Source organism: Pinus tabuliformis, chromosome 7 (genome assembly GCF_031772625.1).
Source record: "Pinus tabuliformis cultivar Carrire ecotype Pingquan chromosome 7, CPIR1, whole genome shotgun sequence".
Taxonomy (NCBI): domain Eukaryota; kingdom Viridiplantae; phylum Streptophyta; class Pinopsida; order Pinales; family Pinaceae; genus Pinus; species Pinus tabuliformis.
In genome coordinates this window covers 356,375,281-356,403,164 of record NC_142293.1, presented here as the reverse complement: position 1 = coordinate 356,403,164, position 27,884 = coordinate 356,375,281, and the positions used below count along the sequence as shown (strand labels likewise).

The 27,884-nt window shown below is 38.4% G+C and overlaps 1 pseudogene; it reads left to right on the top strand.

Annotated features, from left to right (window-relative positions):
* The first annotated feature begins 25,074 nt into the window (after positions 1-25,074).
* On the top strand, positions 25,075-26,938 carry LOC149247419 (transmembrane 9 superfamily member 7 pseudogene; annotated as a pseudogene).
* The last annotated feature ends 946 nt before the right edge of the window (positions 26,939-27,884 follow it).

Below are 27,884 nucleotides of genomic sequence, written 5' to 3'. Positions count from 1 at the left end.
TATGTGTCATAGTCTAAAGAGTCCCTTGTGTAAAAAGGTCAAAATATTTGTAAAGGTCGAATTTGTAAAGGTTCAATAGTCCATGAGGGGTCATTATTAGAGTGGAAGGGGTCATGTCATGGGCCTCTTAGTGGTTTATATCTCTCATACCTCCATGATTTCAAATTTCATCATCATGACATGAGAGGGTTTTGGGCGGCTTAAAAATTCATAATTATTTGAAACTTCTCTTATTTTATCTCATCAAAAGTCTGGTTTAAGCTCTGGAGAAAGTTGAAAGTGAAAGACATCATTGAGAAAGTCGAAGGAGAGATTGCAGGTCGAGTTCAAACATTCGCTGCCAATTTGTTGCGAAACTGACTATTTTTGTTATCATTTCAAAAGCTACTTCCGACTATCTGGAGCTGAATTGTGGAAAACTGAAAGAGGATTTTTACAAAAGCAAGCCAAATAATGAAAACCTCCTTCAGTTTATGCATGAGTGTCATATATTTGAATATTTGAATGCATATTTACAGTCTATTTTTCAGGTTTTGGATTTTACTGTTTTAGTTATGATGTTTGGGTGTATATTGTGAAGAGATGGAGAAGAATATTTGGAAATTGAGAGAGGTTTCTCTCAAGGAAAACCTCATCTACAAAATCTTCCTTCCATTTTGTAAAATCTATCAGGATTCAGGATATATAATGTTGTCTTTGAACCCTAGTTTTTCAAGAAATTCTGTCCCCTCTGCTGCGTAACTACTGCACAAACATATCAGTCCCCTCTGCTGCACAAGTTTACTAGTCATGGTTATTTTAGTAAATTTTTATTTTGGGACCTTCTAGAAGTGATTTTTCTGGTTGGATAAGTGTGGATAAGTTAGTTTAGTTGAGTTTCCAGACATGATGTTTCTAAACTATTTTATGTTTTAAATCAATGATGTTTCAAAATTGTGATAACTTTGATATGGTAGTTCCTTCTTTTCTGCAGATGCATTGCATCTAGACTATTCTAATTTTGTGAAGTGAATTATACCACATAGAGTGGTAATTTCAAATTCATTATTGTATTTAACGATTTAAAGACATGTAAAAAGGAATCAGGGTTTGTGAAAAGAGAAAACTCTGTAAACAATGAAGAAAGTTTTAAAAAGAAGTAATCAGTAAATTAACACAGGGAATGTTTTGTTCTAGGATTCTTGTGGCAGGCATAATGGTGATGTGCCTCTCTTTGTGATTTGTCTTCTCTTCTAGTTTTCACATGTGCCTTTGCTTCTTAATTGTTTGAAAGAAAATTATGCTGCAGATTTTACATTGGTAACCTGCTCATGCTTGTCAAACAATTTAAACATTTTCTTTTGAAGTTAGATATAAGATTCATTTATACATGCTTTATATTTAATGGATCCTTACTCTCATTTCATCTCAGCCATACTACAACAAAGTTTTTAGATCCAGATTTCTGCCTACCTCACCCTAGTTCAAACTTCTCTATTGATTGTGATTTGGTTGCTGAAATATTATTTTGACTCCACAACCAATGAAATCTCTCTTTCACCTTGTAGCCACAATTTTGAATTTTTTTTTCACTCTGATTAGCATAGCTAGCATAAAATCCAAATAAAATCAGTCTTTCAATTTCTTGGTAGAAGAACATAGTGAGAGAGCCCTCTTTAAGGCTAGGGAGGTTGGACCTTAGCCTAAAAGTGGTTTGTGGTTACCTCTGGGATATCTCTCCTCAAGCTGGAGAAATCTATGGAGAGCTAACAAATTACTTTTATAAAGGAAAGATTCAACTTTCTATTACATCAATTCGTAGGCTTCAACCTAATTGAGAGCTTCAACCCTCAAACTATTGGTTTCTTAAGCTCCAACTTGAAGGATGCTAATACTCCCTAGTTTATCAGTTACTACTGAAAGGAGCTACAACCCTTGATTTCATTGGCTACCACTAAAAGGAGCCACTGCCCCTAAATTGCAATCTACAACTTGTTGGACCTCGGTTAATCTTTAATTCCATTTTCAAACTCAAACCATGAAAGCTTCTCTTTTACAAAATAAATTTTCTTTGTCTCTCAACCCCACACCCCAATCACCAATGTAATTTCTAATACAACATCACCATAATAAACCTTCAAATATAGTCTTATATAATCTCTCGGTCATCATCCTTGTTAATGATTCAATTTATGCTTATAAAGAATAAGAGCTGATATTTTTAGATTCAAAACTTTAGTTAAGTTCAACTAAAAAAATTCTTTATTTTAACTCACTTTTCTCATATATTCCACTCCTGTCAACTTATCTTGATGTGTACTAATGATATTCAGTCTCTGATCACCATTCCCTATGAGAAAATATGAGTTAAACTATTTCATTCTTCAATTTTGGTGAGTTATAGGATTTAAGAGTGAGTTGGATGAAATTCTAATTTTGGTGAACTCTCAGACTTAGAAAATTTTCCAAATACACTACCAACTACTCCAGTTCTCTGCTAACTTCACCAAGTGCCACTTAGTTGTGGCTATACTATATGGTAACTTTGTTTGAACTGTCGAATATAGGACACAATGCAAAAAATCTGTCAACTTTGTTATTCCCCCCCTCGAATGGCTGCTTCTAATTGCCAAGTTTTGGAGCACCTGCTTGATAATGATTTCACCATAAAATCATAGGATATGATCAAATCCTGAACACTTTTGGGGCTAAAAAAGGTTTAGGTTTAGTGTCATTTACTTTGTGCATGTTTCATACTCCACTAAATCCCTGGAGGCTCGATTAGGCCGTGTTCAATAGGACCAACTAGCCTGAGTTTCTTACTAGGACAAAAATCATTAACACTGGAAAATCAAACAAAAAATGACCCCTAGCATAATTTATGAGACTCTTCCACATCACTAAATTGGGTCATGTTGATGTCATCTAGGCCATGAGGCCTCCATGAGTGGTCCACATGTCACCCGAGAATAGGCCACTTAGGCACCTGGAAAGTCCAAATCAACATTCCATGTGTCACCATCCTAGAATGCCATGTCACATGTGCTTACATGCTGATGTCAAGTGCCATTGTGGCTCCACCTGTGCTTCCACACCATCTCTCTCATCTAGTATAAGAGAATTCAAGTCTAATCGAATTCTAATCTACTAGACTTATAGTTTAACAAAATTCTAGACGAATAGACTTCCAGTCTAATAGACTCCCAATCTAATCAAATTCTAGTCTAATAGACTTCTATTCTTATTGATTTCTAGTCTAATAGAATTCCAGTCTAATAGACTTCTAGTGTAATAGACTTTCAGTCTAATCAAATTCCAGTCTAATATACTTATAGTCTAGTATGAAAAAATAGACCGAATTATTCTGCCCTTGGCCTGTGAAATTTGATTGCTCATAACTTTTGATCATGGGGGAATTTGTTTTTTACTTCCATATATATTTGGAAATGATTTTTAAGATCTATCCATATGAGTAGTCCATATGAGCATATCGGTTAAATGTATAATGAAAAAATCAATCTAAAGATAATACTCCTTTAGACACCAATTTCACTTGTTCACCAACCTGCCTACAACAAACTGATCCTTGCCACTACATGATGCTTCCTTTGACATCCGTGCTGTAGGAATTTACAGGGTAAGTTCCTCAGATAGAACACCAAAGGAAATCACTCACAAATAAATCAAAGAGCAATACACAAGTGTTATTGATGTGGTTAAAACCCTCAAAGAGGGAACAGTCCATGGCCTGAGCCAACAAGACCACTTTAGGCAATTTATTAATAAAAGAATGAAAATTTACATGAGATTTTCTCATGAATGGTCACCTTACAAATGACCCTCCACGCTCTTTAAATACATATCATGGACCAATCGGGTGTTAATCCATATATCAAGTGTCGATAATATCGAGGAGAGAATGAACCGTCGGATCACTTCATGTCTAGAACATATCATGACCATCAGATTGTAAGTTACAAAAGTACATAGTAAGGAAACACACTTTAACTAACTCTATACTATACCAAGTTATACTTAACTATTTCCTATGTGTCGGAATAACCTAACATCCCCCCTTAAAAACAACTTGGGATAGGATTGAAGGATGTACAAATATGACACAATAGGAGAAGGAAGGAGGCATTAGAGCCTATCACCCCTTAGTGACAACTTCCTGAACTCCAACCATAAATCGAAGTTTAGTAAACTTCGCTTCTGTGAGAGCCTTTGTAAAGATGTCTGCAATTTGATCATCAGTTGAACAATATTGCACTTCAAGAACATGGTCATGAATGAGATTTCTGATGAAGTGGATGCTTAGTTCAATGTGTTTGCTATGCTGATGTTGGACTGGATCTTTGAATAGTTGAATGGCACTTTGATTATCACACCAAAGTGTAGTCGAATGCTGCTACTGAAAGCCAAACTCTGATAGGATATGATGAAGCCACAGGGCTTCCTTACTAGCTTCTATGATGCCACGATACTCTGCTTCTACTGAAGAAAGAGAAATGGAACTTTGTTCCTTGCAATTCCATGTAATAGTTCCATAACCAAGAGTGAAGACATAACCTGCAGTAGACTTCCGATCATCAGGGTCACTAGCCCAATTGGAATCAGTGAAACCAACCAATAGAGGAGATGCTTTTCCAATGTAATGAATCCCAAACTGATCTGTACCTTGAACATTATGAATTATTCTTTTAGTTGCTTTCCAATGACTTTCATGTGGGTTTTGCATAAACCGAGAAATAAGGCCAACAACAAAGGAAAGGTTAGGACGAGTATGGGTCAGATACAAAAGTTTTCCTACAAGTTGATGGTATAAGGTAGCATCAACTTCAGGGGAGGTACAAGTGATTGAAAGTTTGGCTCTAGATTGAAAGGGAGAAGGGGCTGGCTTATAGTCTTCCATGTGAAAATGGCGTAGAAGATCATAATCATACTTGGACTGGGAAAGGGAAATACCTTCCTTGGTTTGCAAGACTTGAAGACCAAGAAAATAATGCAAGTGTCCTAAGTTTGTCATTTCAAAATTCCTTTTAAGGCTGGACTTCACATGGTTTATAAGGTTGAGATCACTACCAGTAAGGATAAGATCATCAACATAAAGAACAAGAATGATAAGATACTTACCCACTTTCTTGGTGTAGACAGTATCGTCAGAATGACACCTAGAAAAGCCAACATCTAAAATATAGCTATCCATTTTGGCATACTAAGCCCAAGGGGCTTGCTTGATACCATAAAGGTATTTCTTAAGCCGACATACAAGGCTGGAGTCTATTTGTATATATCCAGGAGGTTGTTCCATATATATTTCTTCATGCAAGTCCCCATGCAAGAAGTAGATTTAACATCCATCTGATGGAATTCCCATTTGAAAGAGGTAGCAAGGGAAAGAACAAGGCAGATAGAGTTCATTTTGGAAATAGGGGAGAAGGTTTCAGTATAGTCAATGCCTTCAACTTGTGAAAAGATCTTAGCAACAAGATGAGCTTTATGTTTATCAACTTTTACATCTGGTCCATACTTGGTTCTGGAAACCCATTTGCATCTAACAAGTGTTCATCCCTTTGGAAGAGGAATAAGATCCCGTGTATCATTTGCCAATAATGAATGATATTCTTCATTCATAGCTGTGTCCCAATATGGATGGCTTGAAGCTTCTGTAAAGGTGTCAGGATCATAATTCACTGAAGATTGAGCTAGTAAAGAAGAGGCTCTATCGAATTGAGAACGTGTACGTTGCTGATTTGTAGGATCACCTGCAAGAGCACTTGTTGCATCCCGAGTAGCACATACCCATTTTGGAAGCTTAGGAGCTGAAGGAGGATCCTGAGAAGGTGGGGGAGGATTTTCATCCTCACTGTCATCATCTAAAGAAGAGATATTTTTAGAAGTAGAAGGGATAGAGAGAGGTGGCACATTCACCGAACTATGCTTGTAGGCCGATATATTTTCAACAAACTTTACATATCTTCTAATGATAACATTTTTAGACTTAAGTGGAATAAGTCTATATCCTTTGACATCTTCAGAATATCCAACAAAAATACATTTTTCACTCTTAGGTTCTAAAGCTTTGTGTTTCTCATCTTGAATATGGGCCCATGCTTCACTCCAAAAAACATGAAAGTGACTTACATTTGGTTTAATTGAGCTCCATGATTCTTCTGGAGTGATATTATCTAAAACCTTAGTAGGAGTGCGATTTAATATGTAATTTTCACATTTAATTGCTTCTACCCAAAAATTAAGACTAAGTCCTTTAGATTGAAGCATACAATTAGCCATTTCCTTTAAGGTGCGATTCTTCCTTTCAACTATACCATTTTGTGGTGGAGTATATGGAACAGTATGTTGCATTTGAATTCCATGCTCAGTGCAAAAGTTGATGAATTTTTTGTTAACATATTCTTTGCCATTATCAGATCTTAGCTTAAGAATTTGATGTCTAGATTCTTTCTCAACAAAGGCCTTAAAGGCCAAGAACATGTTAAATACTTCACTCTTGTGTTTTAGGAAGTAAACCCAAGTGAATTTGGAGAAATCATCAATGAAAGTTAAGAAATACTTGTAGCTAGAGAATGAAACAACTAGAAGTGGACCACATAAATCACTATGCACAAGCTATAAAGGGGCTGAGGCATGCAGAGAGGCATGTTTTTCAAAACTATCTTGATGATGTTTTCCGAGTACACATCTGGAACAAACACCATCTCTGCAAGATACCATAGGAAGACCTGCCACTATATTTTCTTTACATAGATTTTGAAGGGAGCGATAGTTTAAGTGACCAAATCGCTCATGCCAAAGTTTTCTCACTTCATCATTATAAGCAACAAACACTGAGCGAAGAGTTGATGACCCAAAGTTGTTAAAATTATACAACCTTGTAGAATCATCAACAATGCCAGTAGCTAAAATCTATCTAGGATCTCTTAGGTCCCTTATTACAACATCATGAGGTGAGAATTCAATGATTTTACCTTCACCTGAATGAGTTATCTGATATACAGATAGAAGGTTGCAGGATAAGGTTGGAACACATAATGCATCATTAAATTGACCATTGTCTAGATGAAAGTTCTAGTCCCTACGACACTAAGATACCTATCATCACCAACATATATATTTTTGGTGTTACAATCATTTAAAGTAGAAAACATGGCTTTGTTTTTGGCCATGTGATAAGAAGCTTCAGAATCAATAAGCCACTCATGAGAATGAGAATAAGAAGATACATTTAGTGCATAACCAGACTGAGATGCTTGACAACCACATGCTGAAAGTGTTATTCATGAAGATGAAGTTGAAGTTGAAGAGTGCTCCAAATGAATGTTATGCTTCTTCATTGCTGCTTCCAAGGCTTCCATCTTATTAAAGCATTTGGATTCGAAGTGGCCATCTCAATTAAAAAAGTTGCAATGTCTATTAGTCTTAGTCCCTTTGCTTTTATTTGCCTTATCATTTTGTTGAATTGATTTTTCATTTTGGGAATGAAATTTCTTAGGACCCTTGTTTGGTTTAGGACCATTCTTTTTAGGATACTGCTTCTTAGGGTTCTTTGAATTTGGTTGTTGCTGGGCAGCTAAGGATTTCTTAGAAGAGTTTCCAAGATTAAGAAGACCAAGATGTAAGAGTTTTTCTTGTTCTCTTATTAAAGAATCACAAAAGGAATCAAAAGAGGGGGACTTGTACTCTTGTCCTTGAGAAATAAAGGCTTCTCTAGTAGAATGGAAGGTGGAAACAAACACAGAGCAGGCTAGTCCCAACTTAGTAAGAATGGAATAGATAAGGCTACCATCTTCTTTCTTAACCTTAACACCTTCCAAGAGAAGTCTAAGGGTTTTGAACTTGGACAAAAAATCTTCAATGCAGGAAAAATTATTGGGGTCCAACATAAGCAACTCATTTTCGAGTTGATGGGCTCCAATTTCATTTTTAACTCAAAAAACTTTAGTGATTTGTTTCATTGCTTCATTAGGGGTATCAAGTTCTACGATATGGAATCTAAGGTCTGAAGAAATAGAAATCCCTATCAACCCACATGCTTGATCTTGCCTATTTTCCCATTTGGCTGCCTTTTCTTCATCTTTAGGTTTAGTTTCTTGGCCTGAGGTTATTCTATAAAGACCTTTACTTCTAAGTAAATCCACAATGTAGGACCACCATTGGAAGTAGTTGGTGCTGCCAAGAATAACTTGGCATAGACTTTCCATTTTAATAGAAACTAAAGCTATAGATGCTGAAACTAAGTGTTCCAATGTAAAGATCTCAAAATTAGGCTGATTAAAAAAAACGGTTCTGAAAATGGCTTCCGGATGAGGAAGTTATTGCTTTTTGAAGAAACGTTATTGAAGATGCCGATGAAGTGTATGAATGTGCGGAAGTGAATGATAATTTTATATTTAAAAAAAAGTCCCCCTCCCTTTCCAAGTTTAATCTAATTAGCTCACTTTAAAAAAAGGATTTTATGTGACCCACTTTTATAAATAGGTGAAATTCACTTTTACAATGGTACTTCATGAGTTACCCACTAAATTGTAAACTAAACAAAAGAAAAAAAGACTTTAGAATTATAAGCGACTCACTTTCTATAATGGGTGAGAACACTTTTACATAAAGTAACTTTAAAACATAAGTTACATGTGATTTTTGAAAAAGTAACTCAACAAAAAGAAAGACTTGAACTCAAGACTTCTATTCTCATAAAGTAACTTTGGACCAAGTGAGCTAGTTTAAAAGGTTAGTAATTTTTGGAAAAGAGGAAGGGGGGTTTGTTTGTTTTATGTTTTTTTAGTCACTGAAGCTTTGGGGTGTGTGCTTACTTGAAAAATATCATTTTCCCTACAAAAAAAAATACCACACAACCCAACATGGACATACAAAAAATATACCAAACCTTATGACTTAAAGTTAGCTCTCGCCGGAAACTAAATATTTTTCTCAATGTTTTTGATTTTCCGAGATCACACTAAGGCATGACAGAAAAGAGCATACACATGAGAACGAATCCTTCCTTTCTTTTTTTGATTTCCCATATCGCACAGAGTCGAGGGGCACAAAGCATATGTAGAAATGAAATGTATAGATCCGGTAATAACAAATAGAGAGGGAAATAAACTGAAATAAACAGAGAGATAAATAACTAAGACTACAAATAAAGACTGTATACCTCTAGATCTTAAAAATGACCTAGCTAGGGCTACTAGAAACCTTTTCGCGTGAAATGAAAAGGGTTCCTCACTGGAACATATGCTCCTAACACAATAGAGCAATCTTCTCATCCTAAAAGAGGTTAGAAACAATTGATCTAGGAAACGATAGTCAAATGTAGTTGTGTCGACTTCTAATTTGGATCACCAATGGATGCAGCCCTCAAATAGCTCTGATACCATGTAGGAGTTTATAGGGTAAGTTCCTCAGATAGAACACCAAAGGACACCACTCACAAACATATCATAGAATCAATACACCAGTATTCTTGACATGGTTAAAACCCTCAAAGAGGGAAACAGTCCGCAGCCTGATCCAACACGGCCACTTCAGGCAATTTATTAATAAAAGAATGAAATTTATGTAAGCTTCTCTCATGAATAGTCACCTTAAAAATGACCCTCCATGCTCTTTAAATAGAGATCATGGACCAATCAGGTGTTAAGTCACGGATCAAGTGTCGGTAATACCGAGGAGAGAATGAACCGTCGGATCACTTCATTTCTAGAACATATCATGGCCATCGGATTGTAAGTTATAAAAATACATAGTAAGAAACACACTTTACCTAACTCTATATTAGACCAAGTTATACTTAACTATTTCCTATATGTTAGAATATCCTAATACGTGCCAACATATTTCTAACATTACCCCCATTTGTCATTGATGTAAACACCAACAAAATTGTTATCAAACATAAAAGCATGTGTCATGTCAAACAATGAAAGCATAAAAATTCTTTTGATTTTAAAACTGGTTTCAGCACTTGCAGTTTCACCTATTAACTAGTTCTCGCCATGTTTGAATGATTAATTAGTGTTTGCACTTATCTTCTTCAAATTTTTCTTATGCTCACTTCAATGTGAAATGTTTTTCTTACTTATCAGTGGAAATGAAAATAATATGCTACCCTTACGGATCCGACATCTCCCTTTTGATGTGTTGAATTCTCGGACTAATCTGGTTTCTTCCTTTCTTATTATTGGAGAAGATTTAGTTGAGGGAGGTAAGAGGGACTACTCCATTATCTACTTTAAATACTCAAATTGGTCTCTTGAAGTTTAGAGAAGATATCAACGACTTGTTCTTTTATAGGTACATGCTCCAATTTTACAATATAATTTATAACTTCTTGAATGAAATGGTACTTGATTGGAATATGGTTTGTCTTGGATTGGAAAAAAAGGTTCCTGGACATGTTGATTGCACTTGTGTTATCATAGATGATTGGTATTGTATGGTGATGAGCGTCATAAATGGGTAATTATATGGGCTCATTTTACCTCCTAACCTAGTCAAATCAACCATTCTCTTAGCTTATTTTATGATTTTCTGATTATATTTATGCTTATAGAGTGAGTTGAGTTAGTTATGATGCCATGTGGTCTAACATGTATTTAATGCAGATTATTGATGGATTTCGAGGTCAATGTCAAGGATCCAGTGGTTAAATGGCAGAAATAACTTGAAGTAGACAAAGGAGAGGACTTATAGGAGGGAATCTGCCTCATTTATTACTCCTCACTTCGAATTCCCCTTCATTCAGCTCGAAGTACAAGCAGTCGAATCATGCACTAGAAGGCATTCGAGCAAGTGGAGGATGACTGATAGTTATCTCGAGATTTTTGAGCCAAGCCTCCCTAATTTTAAGGAAGCTATTGGTAGCTTCAGATGTATAAGTAGAGAGGCCTAGGGATTCAATAGGGTTGGATTTTTTCTTATGTAAACTCTGCTCAAATTTCGAGCTTACTATGTTGTGACAGTTTTGTGTAATCTTGCTATTTTTTGATAATGAAGATGGAATCCTTTTTGAGCTAGCATTGAGTTACCTCAGAGGGCTGAATCTCTTGGGTTAGGGCCCAATCCAAGCAACCAATATTCTCTTTACTTGTATTTGCATGCTTACTTCAGTTTGTAGATTAATTTGCTGTTAGATATATTTATTTTATGGTTAAGAATAGGTTACTTTTGATGATTTGGTAGTTTACTTCCATTTGTGCTTTCTGTAGTAGGTTAAGAAGTGATTAGAAAAGATTCAAAAGGCTAGCAATAGTCCCTTGGCCTCTCTTCCTCCATCTGGGACCATGATTTGAGGCAAAGACTCTCTTGCTGCCCCAAAAACACAGATTTTCCTCATTCATAGGACTTCTAGTGTTTGCAACTCTTTAGTAGGTTAATAGTCCAGTTTTTCCTGTATTCAGATATCCTTTATCATGTTCGTTTCCTGATTTACAATAATCCTCTTTCATGCTTTCCTTTCCTACAACATTTCTTAGCATTTCCTTTCATAGATCATAGTTTAGACCATTTTAATGCAAAACTCTATTTTTCCTAAATGCACTCATTTCATTTGTTGCTTTATTTTCTTGGTTGACTGTCAGTTCCTTTGCAGCAATATCTTCCAGAAGTAGGCTAGCTTATCAGCTATCACATCCTCCATTTGATCCATGCCCTACAGGTCTCCTAAACCTCACCTCAATTATGCCCTAGTTTCCTTCATTTTTCTCATAGAACTTCTTCCTCTCTCCTTGAGAAAACCCAATCATATTTCTCTCTCCTGGTGATTCATGGTAGACCTCAGGCACCCTAACACCTCATTCCAACCTTCATCCACCTTTTCCATCCACTCTCACACACTCAAAATAGCGGAAATTTCTCTCGGCCTCCTCCTGTAGGCCTCCTATAGTTTCCTTGTTTTCTTCCTGTAGTTTCCCTATGTCCTCTTGTAGTTTTTCCTGTAGGCTCCCTTTTGAAGGCTAAGTGTGGGAAAAACCTCTAGAAGGCTACCTAAGACCTCCTAGGACCCATCCACACCATCTTCCATCCTCCCAAGCTCCAAAACCACCTATTCGCTGCCACACTCACACACAATAAATTAGATGCATGTCAAATTCACATAAAAAACACATAAAAATCCAAAAATATATTTTTTGCTGATTTATTTCCAGAAATAGCATGGTTAGATGTTGTTTACTTTGTTGAGTAGGTAATGGAATTTATTTCATGGTTTTCATAGTGTTTTTGGCAAAAGTAGAATTAGCTTGTTAATTAGGGTTTACTAGGTCTTGCTTTACATTATAGTCTTTTTCCTTTCTGCAATTAGAATAGCTTTTGTAGAGTAATATTTCTTTCTTTCATCACACATAGAGCTTCCTCTGAGATCTATAGAATTTGGTTTGAGCTCCTAGGGATCTTGTGCCGACTGACCAAGTGACAACCTGCAGTGAGAACTAGTACTTGTGCATATAGCACTGACGCTTCCAAGTTTGTTACGAACTACTGGTTTGATAAAAGTAAAGTTGGTAGCCTAGGAGTTGTAGAATTCTTGTTGCGATACTGGTGCTCACCACTTTTTGGTGCCATTTCCAGGGAAGCGTCAAAGTATTCTGTGATTAATACTTTCTTCTATTTCTTTTTGCAACATTTTGCTAATAGTTTATTTAAGCAAAAATAGACTAGTCATTTCTTTTCTTTTAGTTCTACATTTCCTTGCTTTCCTTTTCAATTCCATTTCAACAAAAGTAGACTAGTCATTTCTTTCTTTTAGTTCTACATTTCCTTGCTTTCCTTTTCAATTCTACGAATTTCCATTCAGCAAGTTCATTTCAGCTAGTTGCAATTTGTTTTGTTCAATAGCAATCTTAGTTTCTGCAGGTGTTATCAGTGTGGGGAAAAAGAAACAAAAAACCAACCAAAAAGATTTCCTTTCATGCCTCATAGGAATAGAGATAACTCAGGAAAATTTCCGCCCAACACCCCCCCTGCTTCACACAACCAACCTTCTCTTTTTTTCGGTGGCTACGATCAATATGAACCCTTAGGTGAACAACCAAGGATATTTTAAGAACCTATAGGGGAAGAAGAAGAAGAAAAAATTCCTCTGGAGCCAATGGCTGAAAATAGAAATGCTAGGGGAAATGGAGAAAGAATAGAGGGTACCTTTCCCATTCGAGAGACCAATGGGGACACCAAAATGAAAAATATAAGTCCTTCAGCCCTACCTCACTTCCATGGCTTGACTACAAGAGATCCTAACACCTTCTTGTTTGAGTTTGTTGTCATCTGTCGAACTTATGACTATGCAGAAGATGAGAAAAATTTGGAACTGTTCCCTTCTACTCTCAAGGATGCAGCATTGTGCTGGTTCATGGGATTACCTAACAATAGCATCACAACTTGGGCTTAGATGAAACAAGCCTTTAACAACAAGTATCGAGACTATTTTAGGTCAAAAGACACTAAAGAGGAAATATTCCAAATGACCATGGGAAGTGATGAGTCCATAGAAGACTACGAAGAGAGGTTCCAGCTCAATTACAAAAGGGCCCGGTGTACACTTAACCCTGAGCCTCTGAAGTTGGTCCTGTTCAGGGGAATCCGAGAAGACCTTTTAGACACCCTCCATCTATTGGCCAGGGAGAAATTTACCAACTATCCTATGAGGACATAAAGACTGTTTTTAGAAACCATTCTAGAGCAGCCAGAAAGAAAGGTAGGGGGAGTCAACCCATAGCCAGTACCCCTTCTTCAAATTCATCCACTAAAGGGGAAATTGGAAGCATGCTGGAAGACTTCAAGAGTGAGATGCTGCAAACTCTTGCCATACAAATGGATACCTTACATATCAAAAGAAAACAAGAGGAAGCAGAGAGGGCTTTGGCCATTTTTTTCCCTAGATGCACCAGGAGTCATCCTAGGAATAAATGCCCATTGAACTCTATAGAGGTTTGTTCAGTCCGCGAAGAAAATCATTCTACAGATAAGTTCCCTTCCTTGCATGGACTTAAAGGTATATACCAAGGGGCCAAATGATTCACTGAACAGATCTATTACATAAAACAAAGGAGGCCGTATGGACCTAGACCATACCAGCAGGGGATGCAAGGGACATCTCAGGCATACTACAACCCCAACCAAGTCACCTCCATACCTTCTTGGGGCCCCCCTGCTCATCTTTCCTAGTCCACACCTCCTCCTTGGTCCTTCACATCTCAATATCATGCCCAACCAACCACCCATTCATTTCAATCCTATGCTCAGCCGAAACCTCAGTGGAATGTACCTCATCAGGGGTGGAGGCCCCAATACAACTCTCTTCCCGCTCTTCTACCTCCACCACCTGCCCAACCACAACTGTTACCTTCTGCTCCACCAAGGCAACCCCAAATGCCTGCCCAGCCAAATCTGAACCCGAACAACAGACAGGCTCAGCAAGTGTATAGTGGGGAACCATCATGCCCAACTTATGCTATGGATATTCAAGAAATTAACTTGCGATCTAGGAAAGTTCTCCCATATAGCCAACCTCCACCCAGGGAGGTTGAGGAAGATAAAGAGGAAAACGAACCTAAAGCAAATGCTGAAGGTCAATTGGATGGGCCTCAAATTGAGTCCTCCACTTCTATTAGGCATGCTGGACGGTAGAAGAGAAGAAGAAGAGGAGGAGCAATGGAAGGACATAGACAGAAAGGTAGGGTTTTATGACCAACATGAGTAGACCACATCAGAAGCCTGGGATGCTAGGGAGGCCACCAGGGCCATAAAAGATGAGGAGATTGACTAAGTTGCTCAGAGGATGAGCAACACCTTTAGTAGGGGGTGATGATGAGCCTCATAAATGGGTAATTATATGGGCTCATTTTACCTCCTAACCTAGTCAAATCAACCATTCTCTTAGCTTATTGTATGATTTTCTGATTATATTTATGCTTATAGAGTGAGTTGAGTTAGTTATGATGCCATGTGGTCTAACATGTATTTAATGTAGATTATTGATGGATTTCAAGGTCAAAGTTAAGGATCCAGTGGTCAAATGGCAACAATAACTCGAAGTAGAAAGAGGAGAGGACTTATAGGAGGGAATCCCCCTCATTTATTACTGCTCACTTCGAATTTCCCTTCATTCAACTCGGAGTACAAGCAGCCAAATCATGCACTAGAAGGCAATCGAGCAAGTGGAGGATGAATGATAGTTATCTCGAGTTTTGGGAGCCAAGCCTCCCTGATTTTAAGGAAGATATTGGTAGCTTTAGATGTATAAGTAGAGAGGCCTAGGGCCTCACTAGGGTTGGATTTTTTCTTATGTAAACTCTGCTCAAATTTCGAGCTTACTATTTTGTGACAATTTTATGTAATCTTGCTATTTTTTGATAATGAAGATGGAATCCTTTTTGAACTAGTACTGAGTTACCTTAGATGGCTAAATCTCTTAGGCTAGGGCCCAATCCAAACATCCAAGATTCTCTTTACTTGTATTTGCATGGTTTACTTCAGTTTGTAGATTAATTTGCTATTAGATATATTTCTTTTATGGTTAAGAATAGGTTGCTTTTGATAATTTGGTAATTTGCTTCCATTTGTGCTTTCTGTAGTAGGTTAAGCAGCAATCATAAAAGATTCAAAAGGCTATTAATAGTGCCTTGGTCTCTCTTCCTCCCTTTGGGACAATGATTTGAGGCAAAGACTCTCTTGCTGCCCCAAAAACATAGATTTTCCTCATTCATAGGACTTCTAGTGTTTGCAGCTCTTTAGTAGGTTAATAGTCCAGTTTTGCTTTGCTTCAGATCTCCTTTATCATGTTTATTTCCTGATTTACAATAGTCCTCTTTCATGCTTTCCATTCCTACAACACTTCTCAGCATTTCCTTTCATAGATCATAGTTTAGACCATTTTAATGCAAAACTCTGTTTTTCCTAAATGCACTCATTTCATTTTTTGCTTGATTTTATTGGTTGATTGTCAGTTCCTTTGTAGTATAAATCTTCCAGTAGTAGGCCATATTATCAACAATCACATCCTCCATTTTATCCATGCCCTATAGGTCTCCTAAACCTCACCTCAATTCTGCCCTAGTTTCCTTCATTTTTCTCATAGAACTTCTTCCTCTCTCCTTGAGAAAACCCAATCATCTTTCTCTCTCCTGGTGATTCATGGTAGACCGTAGGCACCCTAACACCTCATTCCAACCTTCATCCACCTTTTCCACCCACTCTCACACCCTCAAAATAGCGGAAATTGCTCTCAGCCTCCTCCTGTAGGCCTCCTGTAGTTTCCCTGTGTCCTCCTGTAGTTTTTCTTGTAGGCTCCCTTTTGAAGGCCAAGTGTGGGAAAAGCCTCCATAAGGTGACCTAAGACCTCCTAGGACCCAGCCATACCATCTTACATCCTCCCAAGCTCAAAAACCACCCTCCAACACCACCTGTTCGCTGCCACACTCACACACAATAAATTAGATGCATGTCAAATTCACATAAAAACACATAAAAATCGATTTTTTTTTTTCTTATTTACTTCTAGAAATAGCATGGTTAGATGTTGTTTACTTTCTTGAGTAGGTATGGCATTTCTTTCATGGTTTTCATAGTGCTTTTGTCAAAAGTAGAATTAGCTTGTTAATTAGGGTTTACTAGGTCTTGCTTTACATTATGGTCTTTTTCCTTTCTGCAATTAGAATAGCTTCTGTAGAGTAATATTTCTTTCTTTCATCACACATAGAGCTTCTTCTAAGATCTATAGAAGTTGGCTTGAGCTCCTAGTGATCTTGTGCCGGCTGACCAAGTGACAACCTGCAGTGAGAACTAGTACTTGTGCATATAGCACCAATGCTTCCAAGTTTGTTACGAACTACCGGGTTGATAAAAGTAAAGTTGGCAGCCCAGGAGTTGCAACATTCTTGCTGCAATACCGGCGCTCACCAGATGGTCATATATCACTTGCACATCTTGTAATGTCTTCTTCATCCATAATAACTGAGTGCAACAAGAAGTTGTTGCTATATATTTTGCTACACTAGAGAGAGAGGTTGAAGTTTGCTTCTTACTCAACCATGAAACAAGACATTCACCAAGAAAGAAATCACTACCACTAGTGATTTTACATTCATCTACATCACATGCCAAATTGACATTAGTAAAATACGTTAGTAAAAAATATTTACCTCTGGGGTACCAAAGAATATAGGCCATTATGGCTTGTAGATATTTTTGAGAATCCTCTTTGTTGCTATGAGATGACTTTGTCTAAGAACTACTTGAAATCTTCCAATAATTCCAACTATCTACATAATGTCTTGTCCAAAGGTTGTCAAATATAATAGGTTTGCAATAATATATCTATATAAAGTTTGATCCACCTATGTTGACACATCATCCTTGTTGAGTTTGCATCCAGTGACCATTGGGGTGCTTACCAAAGAACCTACCTCCATGCCAATTTTCTTTAACACTTCCTTGAGAAACTCACCCTGTGAAATACAAATAACTTTTCATGTTTGAGTGATATGCAAGCCAAATAAATAAAATAATTAACCGAGCATTGACATTTCAAATTCTACCTTCATATCAACTACAAACTAGCAAGTTAGATGATTCACATCACTTCGAAATATTATATCATCAACATAGAAAGAAACTACTAACAATTTTCCATTATTGGATTTCACATATAGGTTGATATTAGCTGCATCTATTTTAAACCTCACTTAAGAAAATACATATCCATCTTGGAGTACTAATCCCTTGGGGATTTTTTAATACCATACAAGGTGTTATGCAAAATTTACGATTATAGACAAAAGTAATTTCCCTAGACCTAGTGGACTAGTCTAGAACAACAAAAGACAAAGAATATAGAGTTTTCCTTAGAGAAATTGAAGAATGGGAAAGAAGCCTACTTGGAATCCGTCGCAAGATTTTCTTTCCTCCTTTCTTGTAAGCTCCAATCATAGCTCCAAGTGCTATAAATAGAACCTGCACATACAACTAAAACAAGCCAAGGATATGAAACATCTATGTAACATAATTCAATTACTCTATTCAATGAATCAACAAGGCATTGAAATACATGAATGTAAATGTAACACAACACATATAAGAAAACAAGATACTATTTGTATCAATAGAAATAGGAGAGATTTTACAACCAAGAATAGTAGCTGATCTTATAGACATCTCCCCAAGTTGACTTGTCCTTCCTTGTCACAAAGCACACCTCAATGTAACCCTAATGCATGAAGGTGAAGACTCCTTTAGAATCAAGGTAGTAGCATGAGGGTACAATGAGTCTCCAAAATCCAACCCTTATGTTATGGGTGGTAGTAAATTTATAGGATAGGGTTGGTAGTTTAGGATTTACCATAATGAGCTTGAGATCCACTTATGATGGGAGGATGAACTCAAGGGATAAGAGGTGAAGTCTCCAAGGTAGGATTAGATAGGGCTTGAGCTTTTTATCCAAGGTAAATCATTAAAACAACCCCTAGAATCTTCTCAAAGAGGGAGCTTCAATAATATTTTTAATTTTCCCAAATTTCTAGAATCAATGCACCCCCAGTAAGGAGAAACTAGTGTTGACCAACACTAGTGCAGAAGGGAGAAACTAGCGCTGAACATAGGTGGCCAAAGGGGAAGGGTGGGGTTAAAATAAATGATTTTGAGTAGTTAATCCCAGAAACTCAGAATTTTTGGAAAGGTCATGCTTAGGGCTTTGTGCAGGGATTATGAAAACATGTTCATGGATGTGGATTGATATGATTTGTATGCCTATTGACCAAATGTGACAAATTGGCCTATAATAGATTGCCTCGTAAAGCACAAAGTCAGAAATGGTAGTTGATGACTAAAGTGCTTTACCTTGTGACAAGTCCAGATCAAGAAAATCATCTGTTACAATATATTTTCATCATGATATCTTTTATGAGGGAGACATACCCATGCTCAACACATATGATAATATTACATGTACAATGATTGATTAGCCTATCCACTGATGATAGAGAGTTGACCCATGTTTGGATGATTGTCTATATGATCATAACCATCATACTTTTGTAATCTTGTATTAATCCTAAAAGTGAAACCTGGATAGATGTAACTAGATATGGGGTCTTCTATCTCTTTCACTTGATCATCCAATGTATGAGTCTAGCCATGTGAATGAATGAGATGAAGTTGAACGTGGTAGACACCATCTAATTACCAGCCAATGATGTATGCCATTAATAGATGTGAGAGAAACCACCGATGATGTTAATGGTTCTCAAGGTACTTCAGTACAATCCGTATGGTGTGAATGAATGTGGTGAAGTTGAACACAACACAAAATATTTCGTCGAAGGCCAATGATGAAGACCTATTTCCAATAGCGAGGAAACTTTCCATTGATGTATGTAAGCCCCAAGGTATCGAATGGAGTTTCTAAGTCAACTTCTTGGATAATGAGATGATGTCAACAAGAAGAGAACTATCACAGGAGAGCCTTGATGTATCCCCCATCAATGCCACTAAATGGGTGTTGGACAATTGGCATTGTATGGATGGCTAGTGGCTACAAGTGTGTTGGTATTGATGAGCCCCAAAAATGGATAATTATTTGGGCTCATTCAACCTCCTAATTTGACTTAATCCACCATTCTCATTAGTTTATTGCATGTTTTTGATTATATTTATGCTAATAGAGTGAATTGGGTTAGTCATTATGCCAACAAGTCTAATGTGTGCTTTGTGTAGCCTTTTTGGTCAATTTGGAGACAAAATTGAAGGTTTTAATGAGCACTTGGCAGCCAAATTCGTGGGAGAACAAGGGAGAGGATTTGTAGGAAGGTGTCCCCTTCATTTATGGGCCCTTACCTCGAATTCTCCACCATCAGCTCGGAGTTCAATGGCCACCAAATCAATTAGCACAAGGGCAGCCAAGCAAGTCAAGTAGGACTGCTGTTAACTACAAGTTTTGGGCAGCCGAGTCCCTAAAGTTTAGGAGGACTGTTGGGGTCCTCAATTTGTATAAATAAGAAGGCTTAGGGCCTCATTTGGGTTTACTAGTGGTTAGTCATTTTGTAGCTAGTGGTTAGTCATTTTGTAGGCAGAAGTTAGCTAGTTTGTATTTCGATTTTTAGGCAATAGATTAGCTTTGCTTTCAGCTCATTTTCAAGTTCTCCTTGTGGACAGTTTTGATGTAACTCTTCTTTTCTTGCTCAATAAAGATGAATCCAGCTTTGCACTAGCTCTAAATCTCTCTTAGGAGGCTATAGCTCTTGGGGTTGGGCCCATCTCAAGTGCCCAATACCTCCTTTGATTATCTTTATGTGTTTTTGCTGCATTCTTAGAATAAAATCTGCTATTTAGATCTAAATCTTGTTTTGTTATTTAGTTTGTTTTTTGATGAGTAAAATATCTTTTCATGCTCAGATTTAGTTGATAGGTTGTTAACAAAAAAAGCTTCAAGAAAAGGGCCAACAAACATCTGTGGTTTCACCTCTCCCTCAGTGGGATCAGGAGCTGTGACTAGGATGACTTCGCTGCCCACAAAAACACTGACTTTGCTTTGCCATGCAATCATTAGTGTTTGGTTTTCATTTGCAGAAGTTGGTTACATGTTCAGATCTTTGAATGCTTCATTGCATAGTTAATATACATGGTTTCCTTGCAAATAAAGCTGCTGTCCATTCTTGTTACTGTTAGCTAGAGCATATTAGGGTAGCATAACTAGATCTTTGTTTTCTTGCATGTCTTTGTTGGTTCAATTGGAAACACAAATTGCAGAGCACCTGTACCACTTCTCAGTCTACCTAGACTCCCTCAAACCCATCTTATCCATCTCCTAACTTGGTTTCTTGCCTCACCTTGCCACATTTCCCTCATAACCCTACCTTTTGTTGGGCATTATTCCAGCCTTCTTGGAACAATTCCAGCCAGCTACACCTTCTCCTCAACTCCATCCTCCAAGTCTTGAACTCCCCTACACCCCTATTTCACCTCCATACTCATTCATCCACCTTTTTCCCTCCATCCATGCTCCAAAATTCCATTACTAAACATCCTGTAGAACAATTACAGAACATCCTGTAGAAATCCCAGAACATCCTGTAGAACCCCTGCAGACTTCCTGTAGAAGCTCATAAACGCGGTTTCTTGGCAGCCAAACTTTGTGAAACTCTCTGGAAGGGTGTTAGGGACCCCTTAGACCCTCTCTGAACCTTCCCAACCTTTCCCAAGCATTTCTCCCCTTGATCTACCCCTGCACAGTAAAAAGCCAGTTAGAATCACATGCATGATAATTCCAACAACTTGAACAAAAATACAAAAAGACGTTTTCTTCAGATAGAGGTAGTCTAGACACATGTATTTTACCTTCATAGAGGTAATGGAATCTCTTTCAGTAGTTTGCATGCTCTCCTTTGCGTCAGTAGGACTAGCTGGTAGAATTAGGGTTTGCGTTTCTTTTTGGCTTTCAGTTTCTTTCCGCGAGTAGATTAGCTTCCTTTGAGTTAGCTTTCATCCATCAGTTAAAAAGATTCTTCTAAGAGCTCATAGAGGTTGGCTTAAGCCCCTAGCGGACTTGTGCCAGCTGACCAAGTGACAGCTGCGGCAAGAGCTAGTACTTGTGCATACAGCACCGTCGCTTCCAAGTTTGTTACGAACTACCGGGTTGATAAAATTAAATAAGGGAGTTCCAGGAGTTGTAGCATTATTGCTACAATACTGGGGCCCACCATCTTTTTGGCGCCGTTGCCGGGGCAGCGTCAGAGTATTGGTGATTGCTGCTATTCTTCTATTTTCTACTTCAACCTTCTGCTAAGTAGTTTATTTCATTTCCATTCTGCAATTTCATTTCCGCAAAAGTAGCGTAGACATTTCCTGCTTTCATAGATTAGCATTTCAATTCCGCAATTTCATTTCTGCAAGCGTAGATTAGCATTTCAATTCCGCAAGCGTAGCCTAGCATTTCATTCCTGCAATTTCATTTGAGAAAAATAGATTAGTCCTTTCCTGCTTTCATTTCAATTCCGCATTTTCATTCCAGAAAGATAGTTAGTTGCAGTTCAATCTATTTTAGTTTTGCAGGTACAAGAAGAAAAATACAAAAATCAACCAAAAAGATTTCATTTCATGCATTGTAGGAGTAGAGATAAGTTAGAAAAATGATTGCACAACACCCCCACTGCTTCACACAGCCAACATTCTCTCTTCTTCGATGGCTGTGATTAAGAACCCTTAGGTGGACAGCTAGGCATATTTGAAGAACCTCAAGGGAAGAAGAAGAAGAAACCATTCCTCTGGAGCAAATGGCTACAAGCAGAAATGTTGGGAGCAGCACCTTGTCCAAAGACGAATTTCCAAATCAGATCGAAGATTTCAAGAGTGATATGAGGCAGTTTCTTGCCATGCAACTGGATACCTTGTGGATCCAAAAGAAGCAAGAAGAAGCCAAGAGGGCTTTGGCCATTTTTTGTCCTAGGTGCACTAGAAGGCATCTTAGGAACGAATGTCCATTGCACTCCATAGAAGTGTGTTTTGTCTGTGAAGGGTACCATCCTATAGATCAGTGCCCTTCCTTACCCAGAATCAAAGCTGCATATCAGAGAGCCAAAGGAGCCACTGAATCACTCTATTATATGAACCAAAGGAGGCCACATGAACCTAGATCTTATCAGAAGGAACTGCAAGGGACATCCGAGACCTATTATGACCCCTATCAAGCCACTTTCATGCCTTCTTGGGGTCCCCCTACTCATCCTTCCTAGTTCACACCTCCTCCTTGTTCCTTCATAGATCCATATTATGCCCAACCAGCTGCTCATTCATTTCACTCTTATGCTCAGCCACAACCTCAGTGGAATGCACCTCATCAGGGGTGGAGGCCCTAGTACAACCCTCCTCCCACTTCTTTTCCTCCACCACCTGCTCAACCGCAACCATCACCTCCTCCTCCACCAAGGCAACCCCAAATGCCTGCCCAACCACAACCCCATCCACATCCATCTCAAATATACACCTCCACTCAACTACCTGTACCACCATTTCCAAAACCATACCATGGAGTAGCTCAACCCAATTGCAAAGCTGAGGCACAACATGTCCAAACAACTGCTCTTGAGCTCAATGATCTTCACCATAGCTCAGGAAGAGTATTGCAAAAACGAGACTATATTGAAAGCATTGAAGGACCACATCAGGCAAAAGAAGATTCAGAAGAGGAAATCAAAAAACCATGAGCTTTACTTGATGAAGAGAAGACATCAGAAGCAGAGATAAAGAAAGATCCTTCATGGTTACCATCAAATCTTCCATGTATTCAAGAGAAAGATCAGCAAAAAGAGGAAGATGAGGAAGTCATATTAGAAGGTGACATGAAACATGATCCAGATCAGCAAAAGAACCAAGGATATCAGAGCTATATTGAGATATGGTTTTAGATGGTCACTAAGTTGCAGCGGTACTATCTTCTTCAGCTATGTTTGATCCCTTCAAAGTCTGATCATTTGGTCTCTGAAATCTGGATACATGTCAAAGCATGCATTTCAAGCCTTCACATCATCTTGTCTCTAATCTCGATGTGCACATGGCTCCATTGGAAGTATTCTTACACTTGAAAATGATTTGGTTTTTCAAGTAGGGTAGGGTAGAGAAAAAAAAAAAGAAAAAAAAAAAGAAAAAAAGAGAAAAAATGAAAATAAGAAGAGAATAAAAATATAAGGTGAAAACCTCCTCAGAGGCACCTTAGATTGGCTCATTGATTGAAAACCTCCATGAGGCGGTCAATGGGTTGGGAAAAAAGAGAAAAGAGAATAAGATCTCTGGGTGAAAACCTCCCTTGGAGGCGCCCAGGGCAGGAAATTAGGGTGAAAACGTCCATGAGGCGCCCTAGTTGTTTTTCAAAAAAAAAAAGAGAAAAAGAAAAAGAAGAATAAATCTAATTTCCATTGAATAATTTCAGGTTGCAGCAATGACATTGCAGGTGAGGAGGATCACTCAAAACAAAGACAAAGGAGTTTTTGTGCCTTCTAGAGGAAGTTCTATATTTCTACAGGAAACATCCTATAGAACCTTCAAGTGAGCCAGATTCGATTTTGGAAGGGGATCTAAAGCTTGGAATCCATTGGTTATGCTTACAAGCATCCATGTTCCCATTCCTCACCCTTTTCCATCATTTTTTCCACCTCATTGTGCTTCTTCATTGTGCTTCTACAAGAAGTTCCTGTAGAAATGGTAGGAAGCTAGAAATGGATTTCAAAAAGGTGGTTTGGCGAACATGGTAGCTTCCTCAAGGGTTCAGAAGTCCTCCTGCACTTTTCAAACTCCTCCTCCATCATCTCCATGCCTGCATCACAACCCAAGCTCAGTTTTTCTTACCATGCAACAAAACTGCAGAATGCCTTGAAGCAAAAATACATAGAACATAATTTGTTTTTGCCCTAACTTGAAAACCATGCATCCATTTGAAAAATTGTTTTACAGGGAATTGTATAGGGATGATGGCAACATGCCCGAGCAGTTTCAGCCCATTCCGATGCACGGTTTCCAAGAAATTAGCCTCCATCACCATCAGCCATTTTTGCATTTTCTCCATATCCATGCATCCGTTTCAAAATTTGTTTCATGGGGAGATGCACATGGGTGATAGTAGCCTACCCAAGCAGTTTCAGCCAATTCCGATGCACAGTTTTCGAGAAATTGATCTCTGAAATCTTCAGCCATTTTCCATTTTTCTCGGAATCTGTGCATCCATTGATCATAATTTTGCTATGGGAGGTGCATCATGATGATAGGAACATGCTCGGAAATTTTCAGATCGATTCGGTTTACCGTTTGGGAGCAATGGCGAAAACAAGTTCTGGTCCTGTGAAAATTCAGCAGCAGTAGCTTGAAGGTGCAGATTTGAATGTGGAAACAAATGCCTGTAGCTTAGATCTGGTCAGAGGACACCTGCACAAGGAAAACAACCAAAAATCATCAGCCAAGCCCTCATGCAACCAAAGAAACTAGTGCATGCAGCAATGACTAGCCTCAGCACCTCACAGCAGCCATTTGACTTCAGGTACGTGACTGAAACTCGTTCTTCTATTGCACAAATCTAATTTAAAAACTGCATGAATGAATGGAATGGTGGAATTGAGCCACGAATATAGCAGGATTAAGCCGATAGTTCCTTGTCCAATTCTCTATCAATCAGCCAGGAATCATGCAACGTATGTGTTAGACAACTCATGTGAAATTTGAAAAAACACAGACAGTTGTGGATATTTTAAACTCCAGTGCAACTAAGGGTAAGGGATTACAGGCAGATGGCACTGCAGGGGACCAACAGTTTGCATGAGCAGTGCACGTCTCTACCACCTCACCACAAATCACGCAGTAATTAAAGGAATGCTCAGCTGAAGACTCACGTTAACTGCTGATTCATTTACACTTGCAAACCTCTTCGGCTGAATCCTTTGCCTATGAATTCTGTTAAACTGACGTCATTCGCCAAGTTTTTCGGCTTGTTCAAAATTCTCCCGCATACCAAGATCGTTCAAAGGTGCAGAGACGTCCTACAAAAGCCGGGCACTCTACAAGCGTTTCTCCAGGAAGCTGCGCCACTGGAAACCCAGCATACGAAGAAGCTTGGACTGTTCACGTCGAGGGTGGCAATTCTTAGTGAGTGTAAAGCATGAGTATGAACAACCATGGGATAATGCCAAAGCCCATTTGAAAACTTGTGATCCAAATACCAAGCATACAGTGTCAAATTCTGAGATTCCCCAAGAAGTTGTAGAAGACAAAGAAGTTATATTCACTTGTGATGTTAGTTTCCAGGAGAGCCCTATGAAATGGGAATCACGTTGGGATACTTACCTTCTTATGATAGATGATCAGATCCATTGGTTCTCTATCATCAACTCATTGATGATTGTTTTATTTCTCTCCGGAATGGTTGCAATGATCATGATGCGAACATTGTACCGCGATATCTCAAAATACAACCAATTAGAAACACAGGATGAGGCTCAAGAGGAAACGGGATGGAAGTCGGTCCATGGAGATGTGGTCAGGGCCCCAACCAATGCAAGCTTACTTTGTGTCTATGTGGGAACTGGAGTTCAGATTTTTTGCCATGAAACCAGTGACAATGATATTTGCAGTCCTTGGTTTCCTTTCTCCTTCGAACCGTGGAGGTTTAATGACAGCTATGCTGCTATTATGGGTGTTTATGGGTTTGTTTGCAGGGTATGCATCGTCACGTCTATATAAGATGTTCAAGGGCACAGAATGGAGGAGGAACACGCTGAAGACAAAATTCTTGTTTCCAAGCATTGCCTTTTGCATTTTCTTTATTCTCAATGCACTGCTATGGGAAAAAAATTCATCTGGTGCAGTTCCTTTTGGGACTATGTTTGCCTTGGTCCTTTTATGGTTTGAAATTTCGGTGCCATTGGTCTTTGTGGGCAGTTACTTTGGCTACAAGAAACCTGCAATTGAATATCCAGTGAAGACCAATAAAATCCCTAGGCAGATTCCAGAGCAATCTTGGTATATGCAGCCCATTTTCTCCATACCAATTGGAGGCATTTTTCCTTTTGGAACTATATTCATTGAACTGTTCTTCATATTAACTTCAATATGGCTGCATCAGTTCTACTATATATTTGGGTTCTTGTTCATTGTCTTTGTGATCCTCATTGTTACATGTGCAGAGATCACCATTGTCCTGTGCTACTTCCAACTGTGCAGTGAAGATTACAACTGGTGGTGGAGATCTTATTTGACTGCAGGCTCCTCAACATTTTACTTGTTTCTCTATGCCACATTCTATTTCTTCACCAAGCTGGAGATGACAAAGCTTGTGTCTGGAATTTTATATTTTGGCTACACGCCCATCATGTCATACTCATTTTTTGCTCTGACCGGTATAATAGGTTTCTATGCATGCCTTTGGTTTGTGCGGACAATATACTCATCAGTGAAGATTCACTGAGGCTTTGCATGCAGCTACCATTTTTTAGAGGGGCCGTTTAAGTTTTGGTTTAGGGGAATGGTGCTCGCTCCTTTTATGTTGTTTTAGAGGTTTTTGGGTAACATTACAAGAGACACCAATGTCAATGTGCTGTTGTGGGAGTTAATGCTGAAGATGCTGCAGGAACACAATGCCAAAAGGGGGCCTCCCAACACAAGCAGAAGGGTCCCTACCAAGTTCCCAGGCATCCTCACATCCATCCCCTCCATGAACACTCATTTTTTTCAGGGTTCGGACACAATCTAGTCATGGTTCAACCTTCTACAGGAAGCTACAGGACTTTCTACAGGAAGTTCTGTATTCTTACCAAAAACATCTTGTAGAGCCTTTGGGCAGGCCAAAATCAATTATGAAGAGGGATTTGAAGCTTGAAGTCTGTTGAGGAGGCATGCAACCACTCTTTTCTTCCATCCTCCACTGGTTTCATCTCCTTTCATATGATTGAATGAGAAAACAGTAGGAAGAAGTAGAGAGAAAAGCATGGTTTCATGACCGAGAAGGGGAAACCACTTCAGAAGCTTGGGATGACATGGAGGCTACCAGGGCCATCAAAGATGAGGAGATAGATTGGTTACTCAGAGGATGAGCAACACTTTCAGTAGGGGGGTGATGATGAGCCCCAAAAATGGATAATTATTTGGGCTCATTCAACCTCCTAATTCGACTTAATCCACCATTCTCATTAGTTTATTGCATGTTTTTGATTATATTTATGCTAATAGAGTGAATTGGGTTAGTCATTATGCCAACAAGTCTAATGTGTGCTTTGTGTAGCCTTTTTGGTCATTTTGGAGACAAAATTGAAGGTTTTAATGAGCACTTGGCAGCCAAATTCATGGGAGAACAAGGGAGAGGATTTGTAGGAAGGTGTCCCCTTCATTTATGGGCCCTTACCTCGAATTCTCCA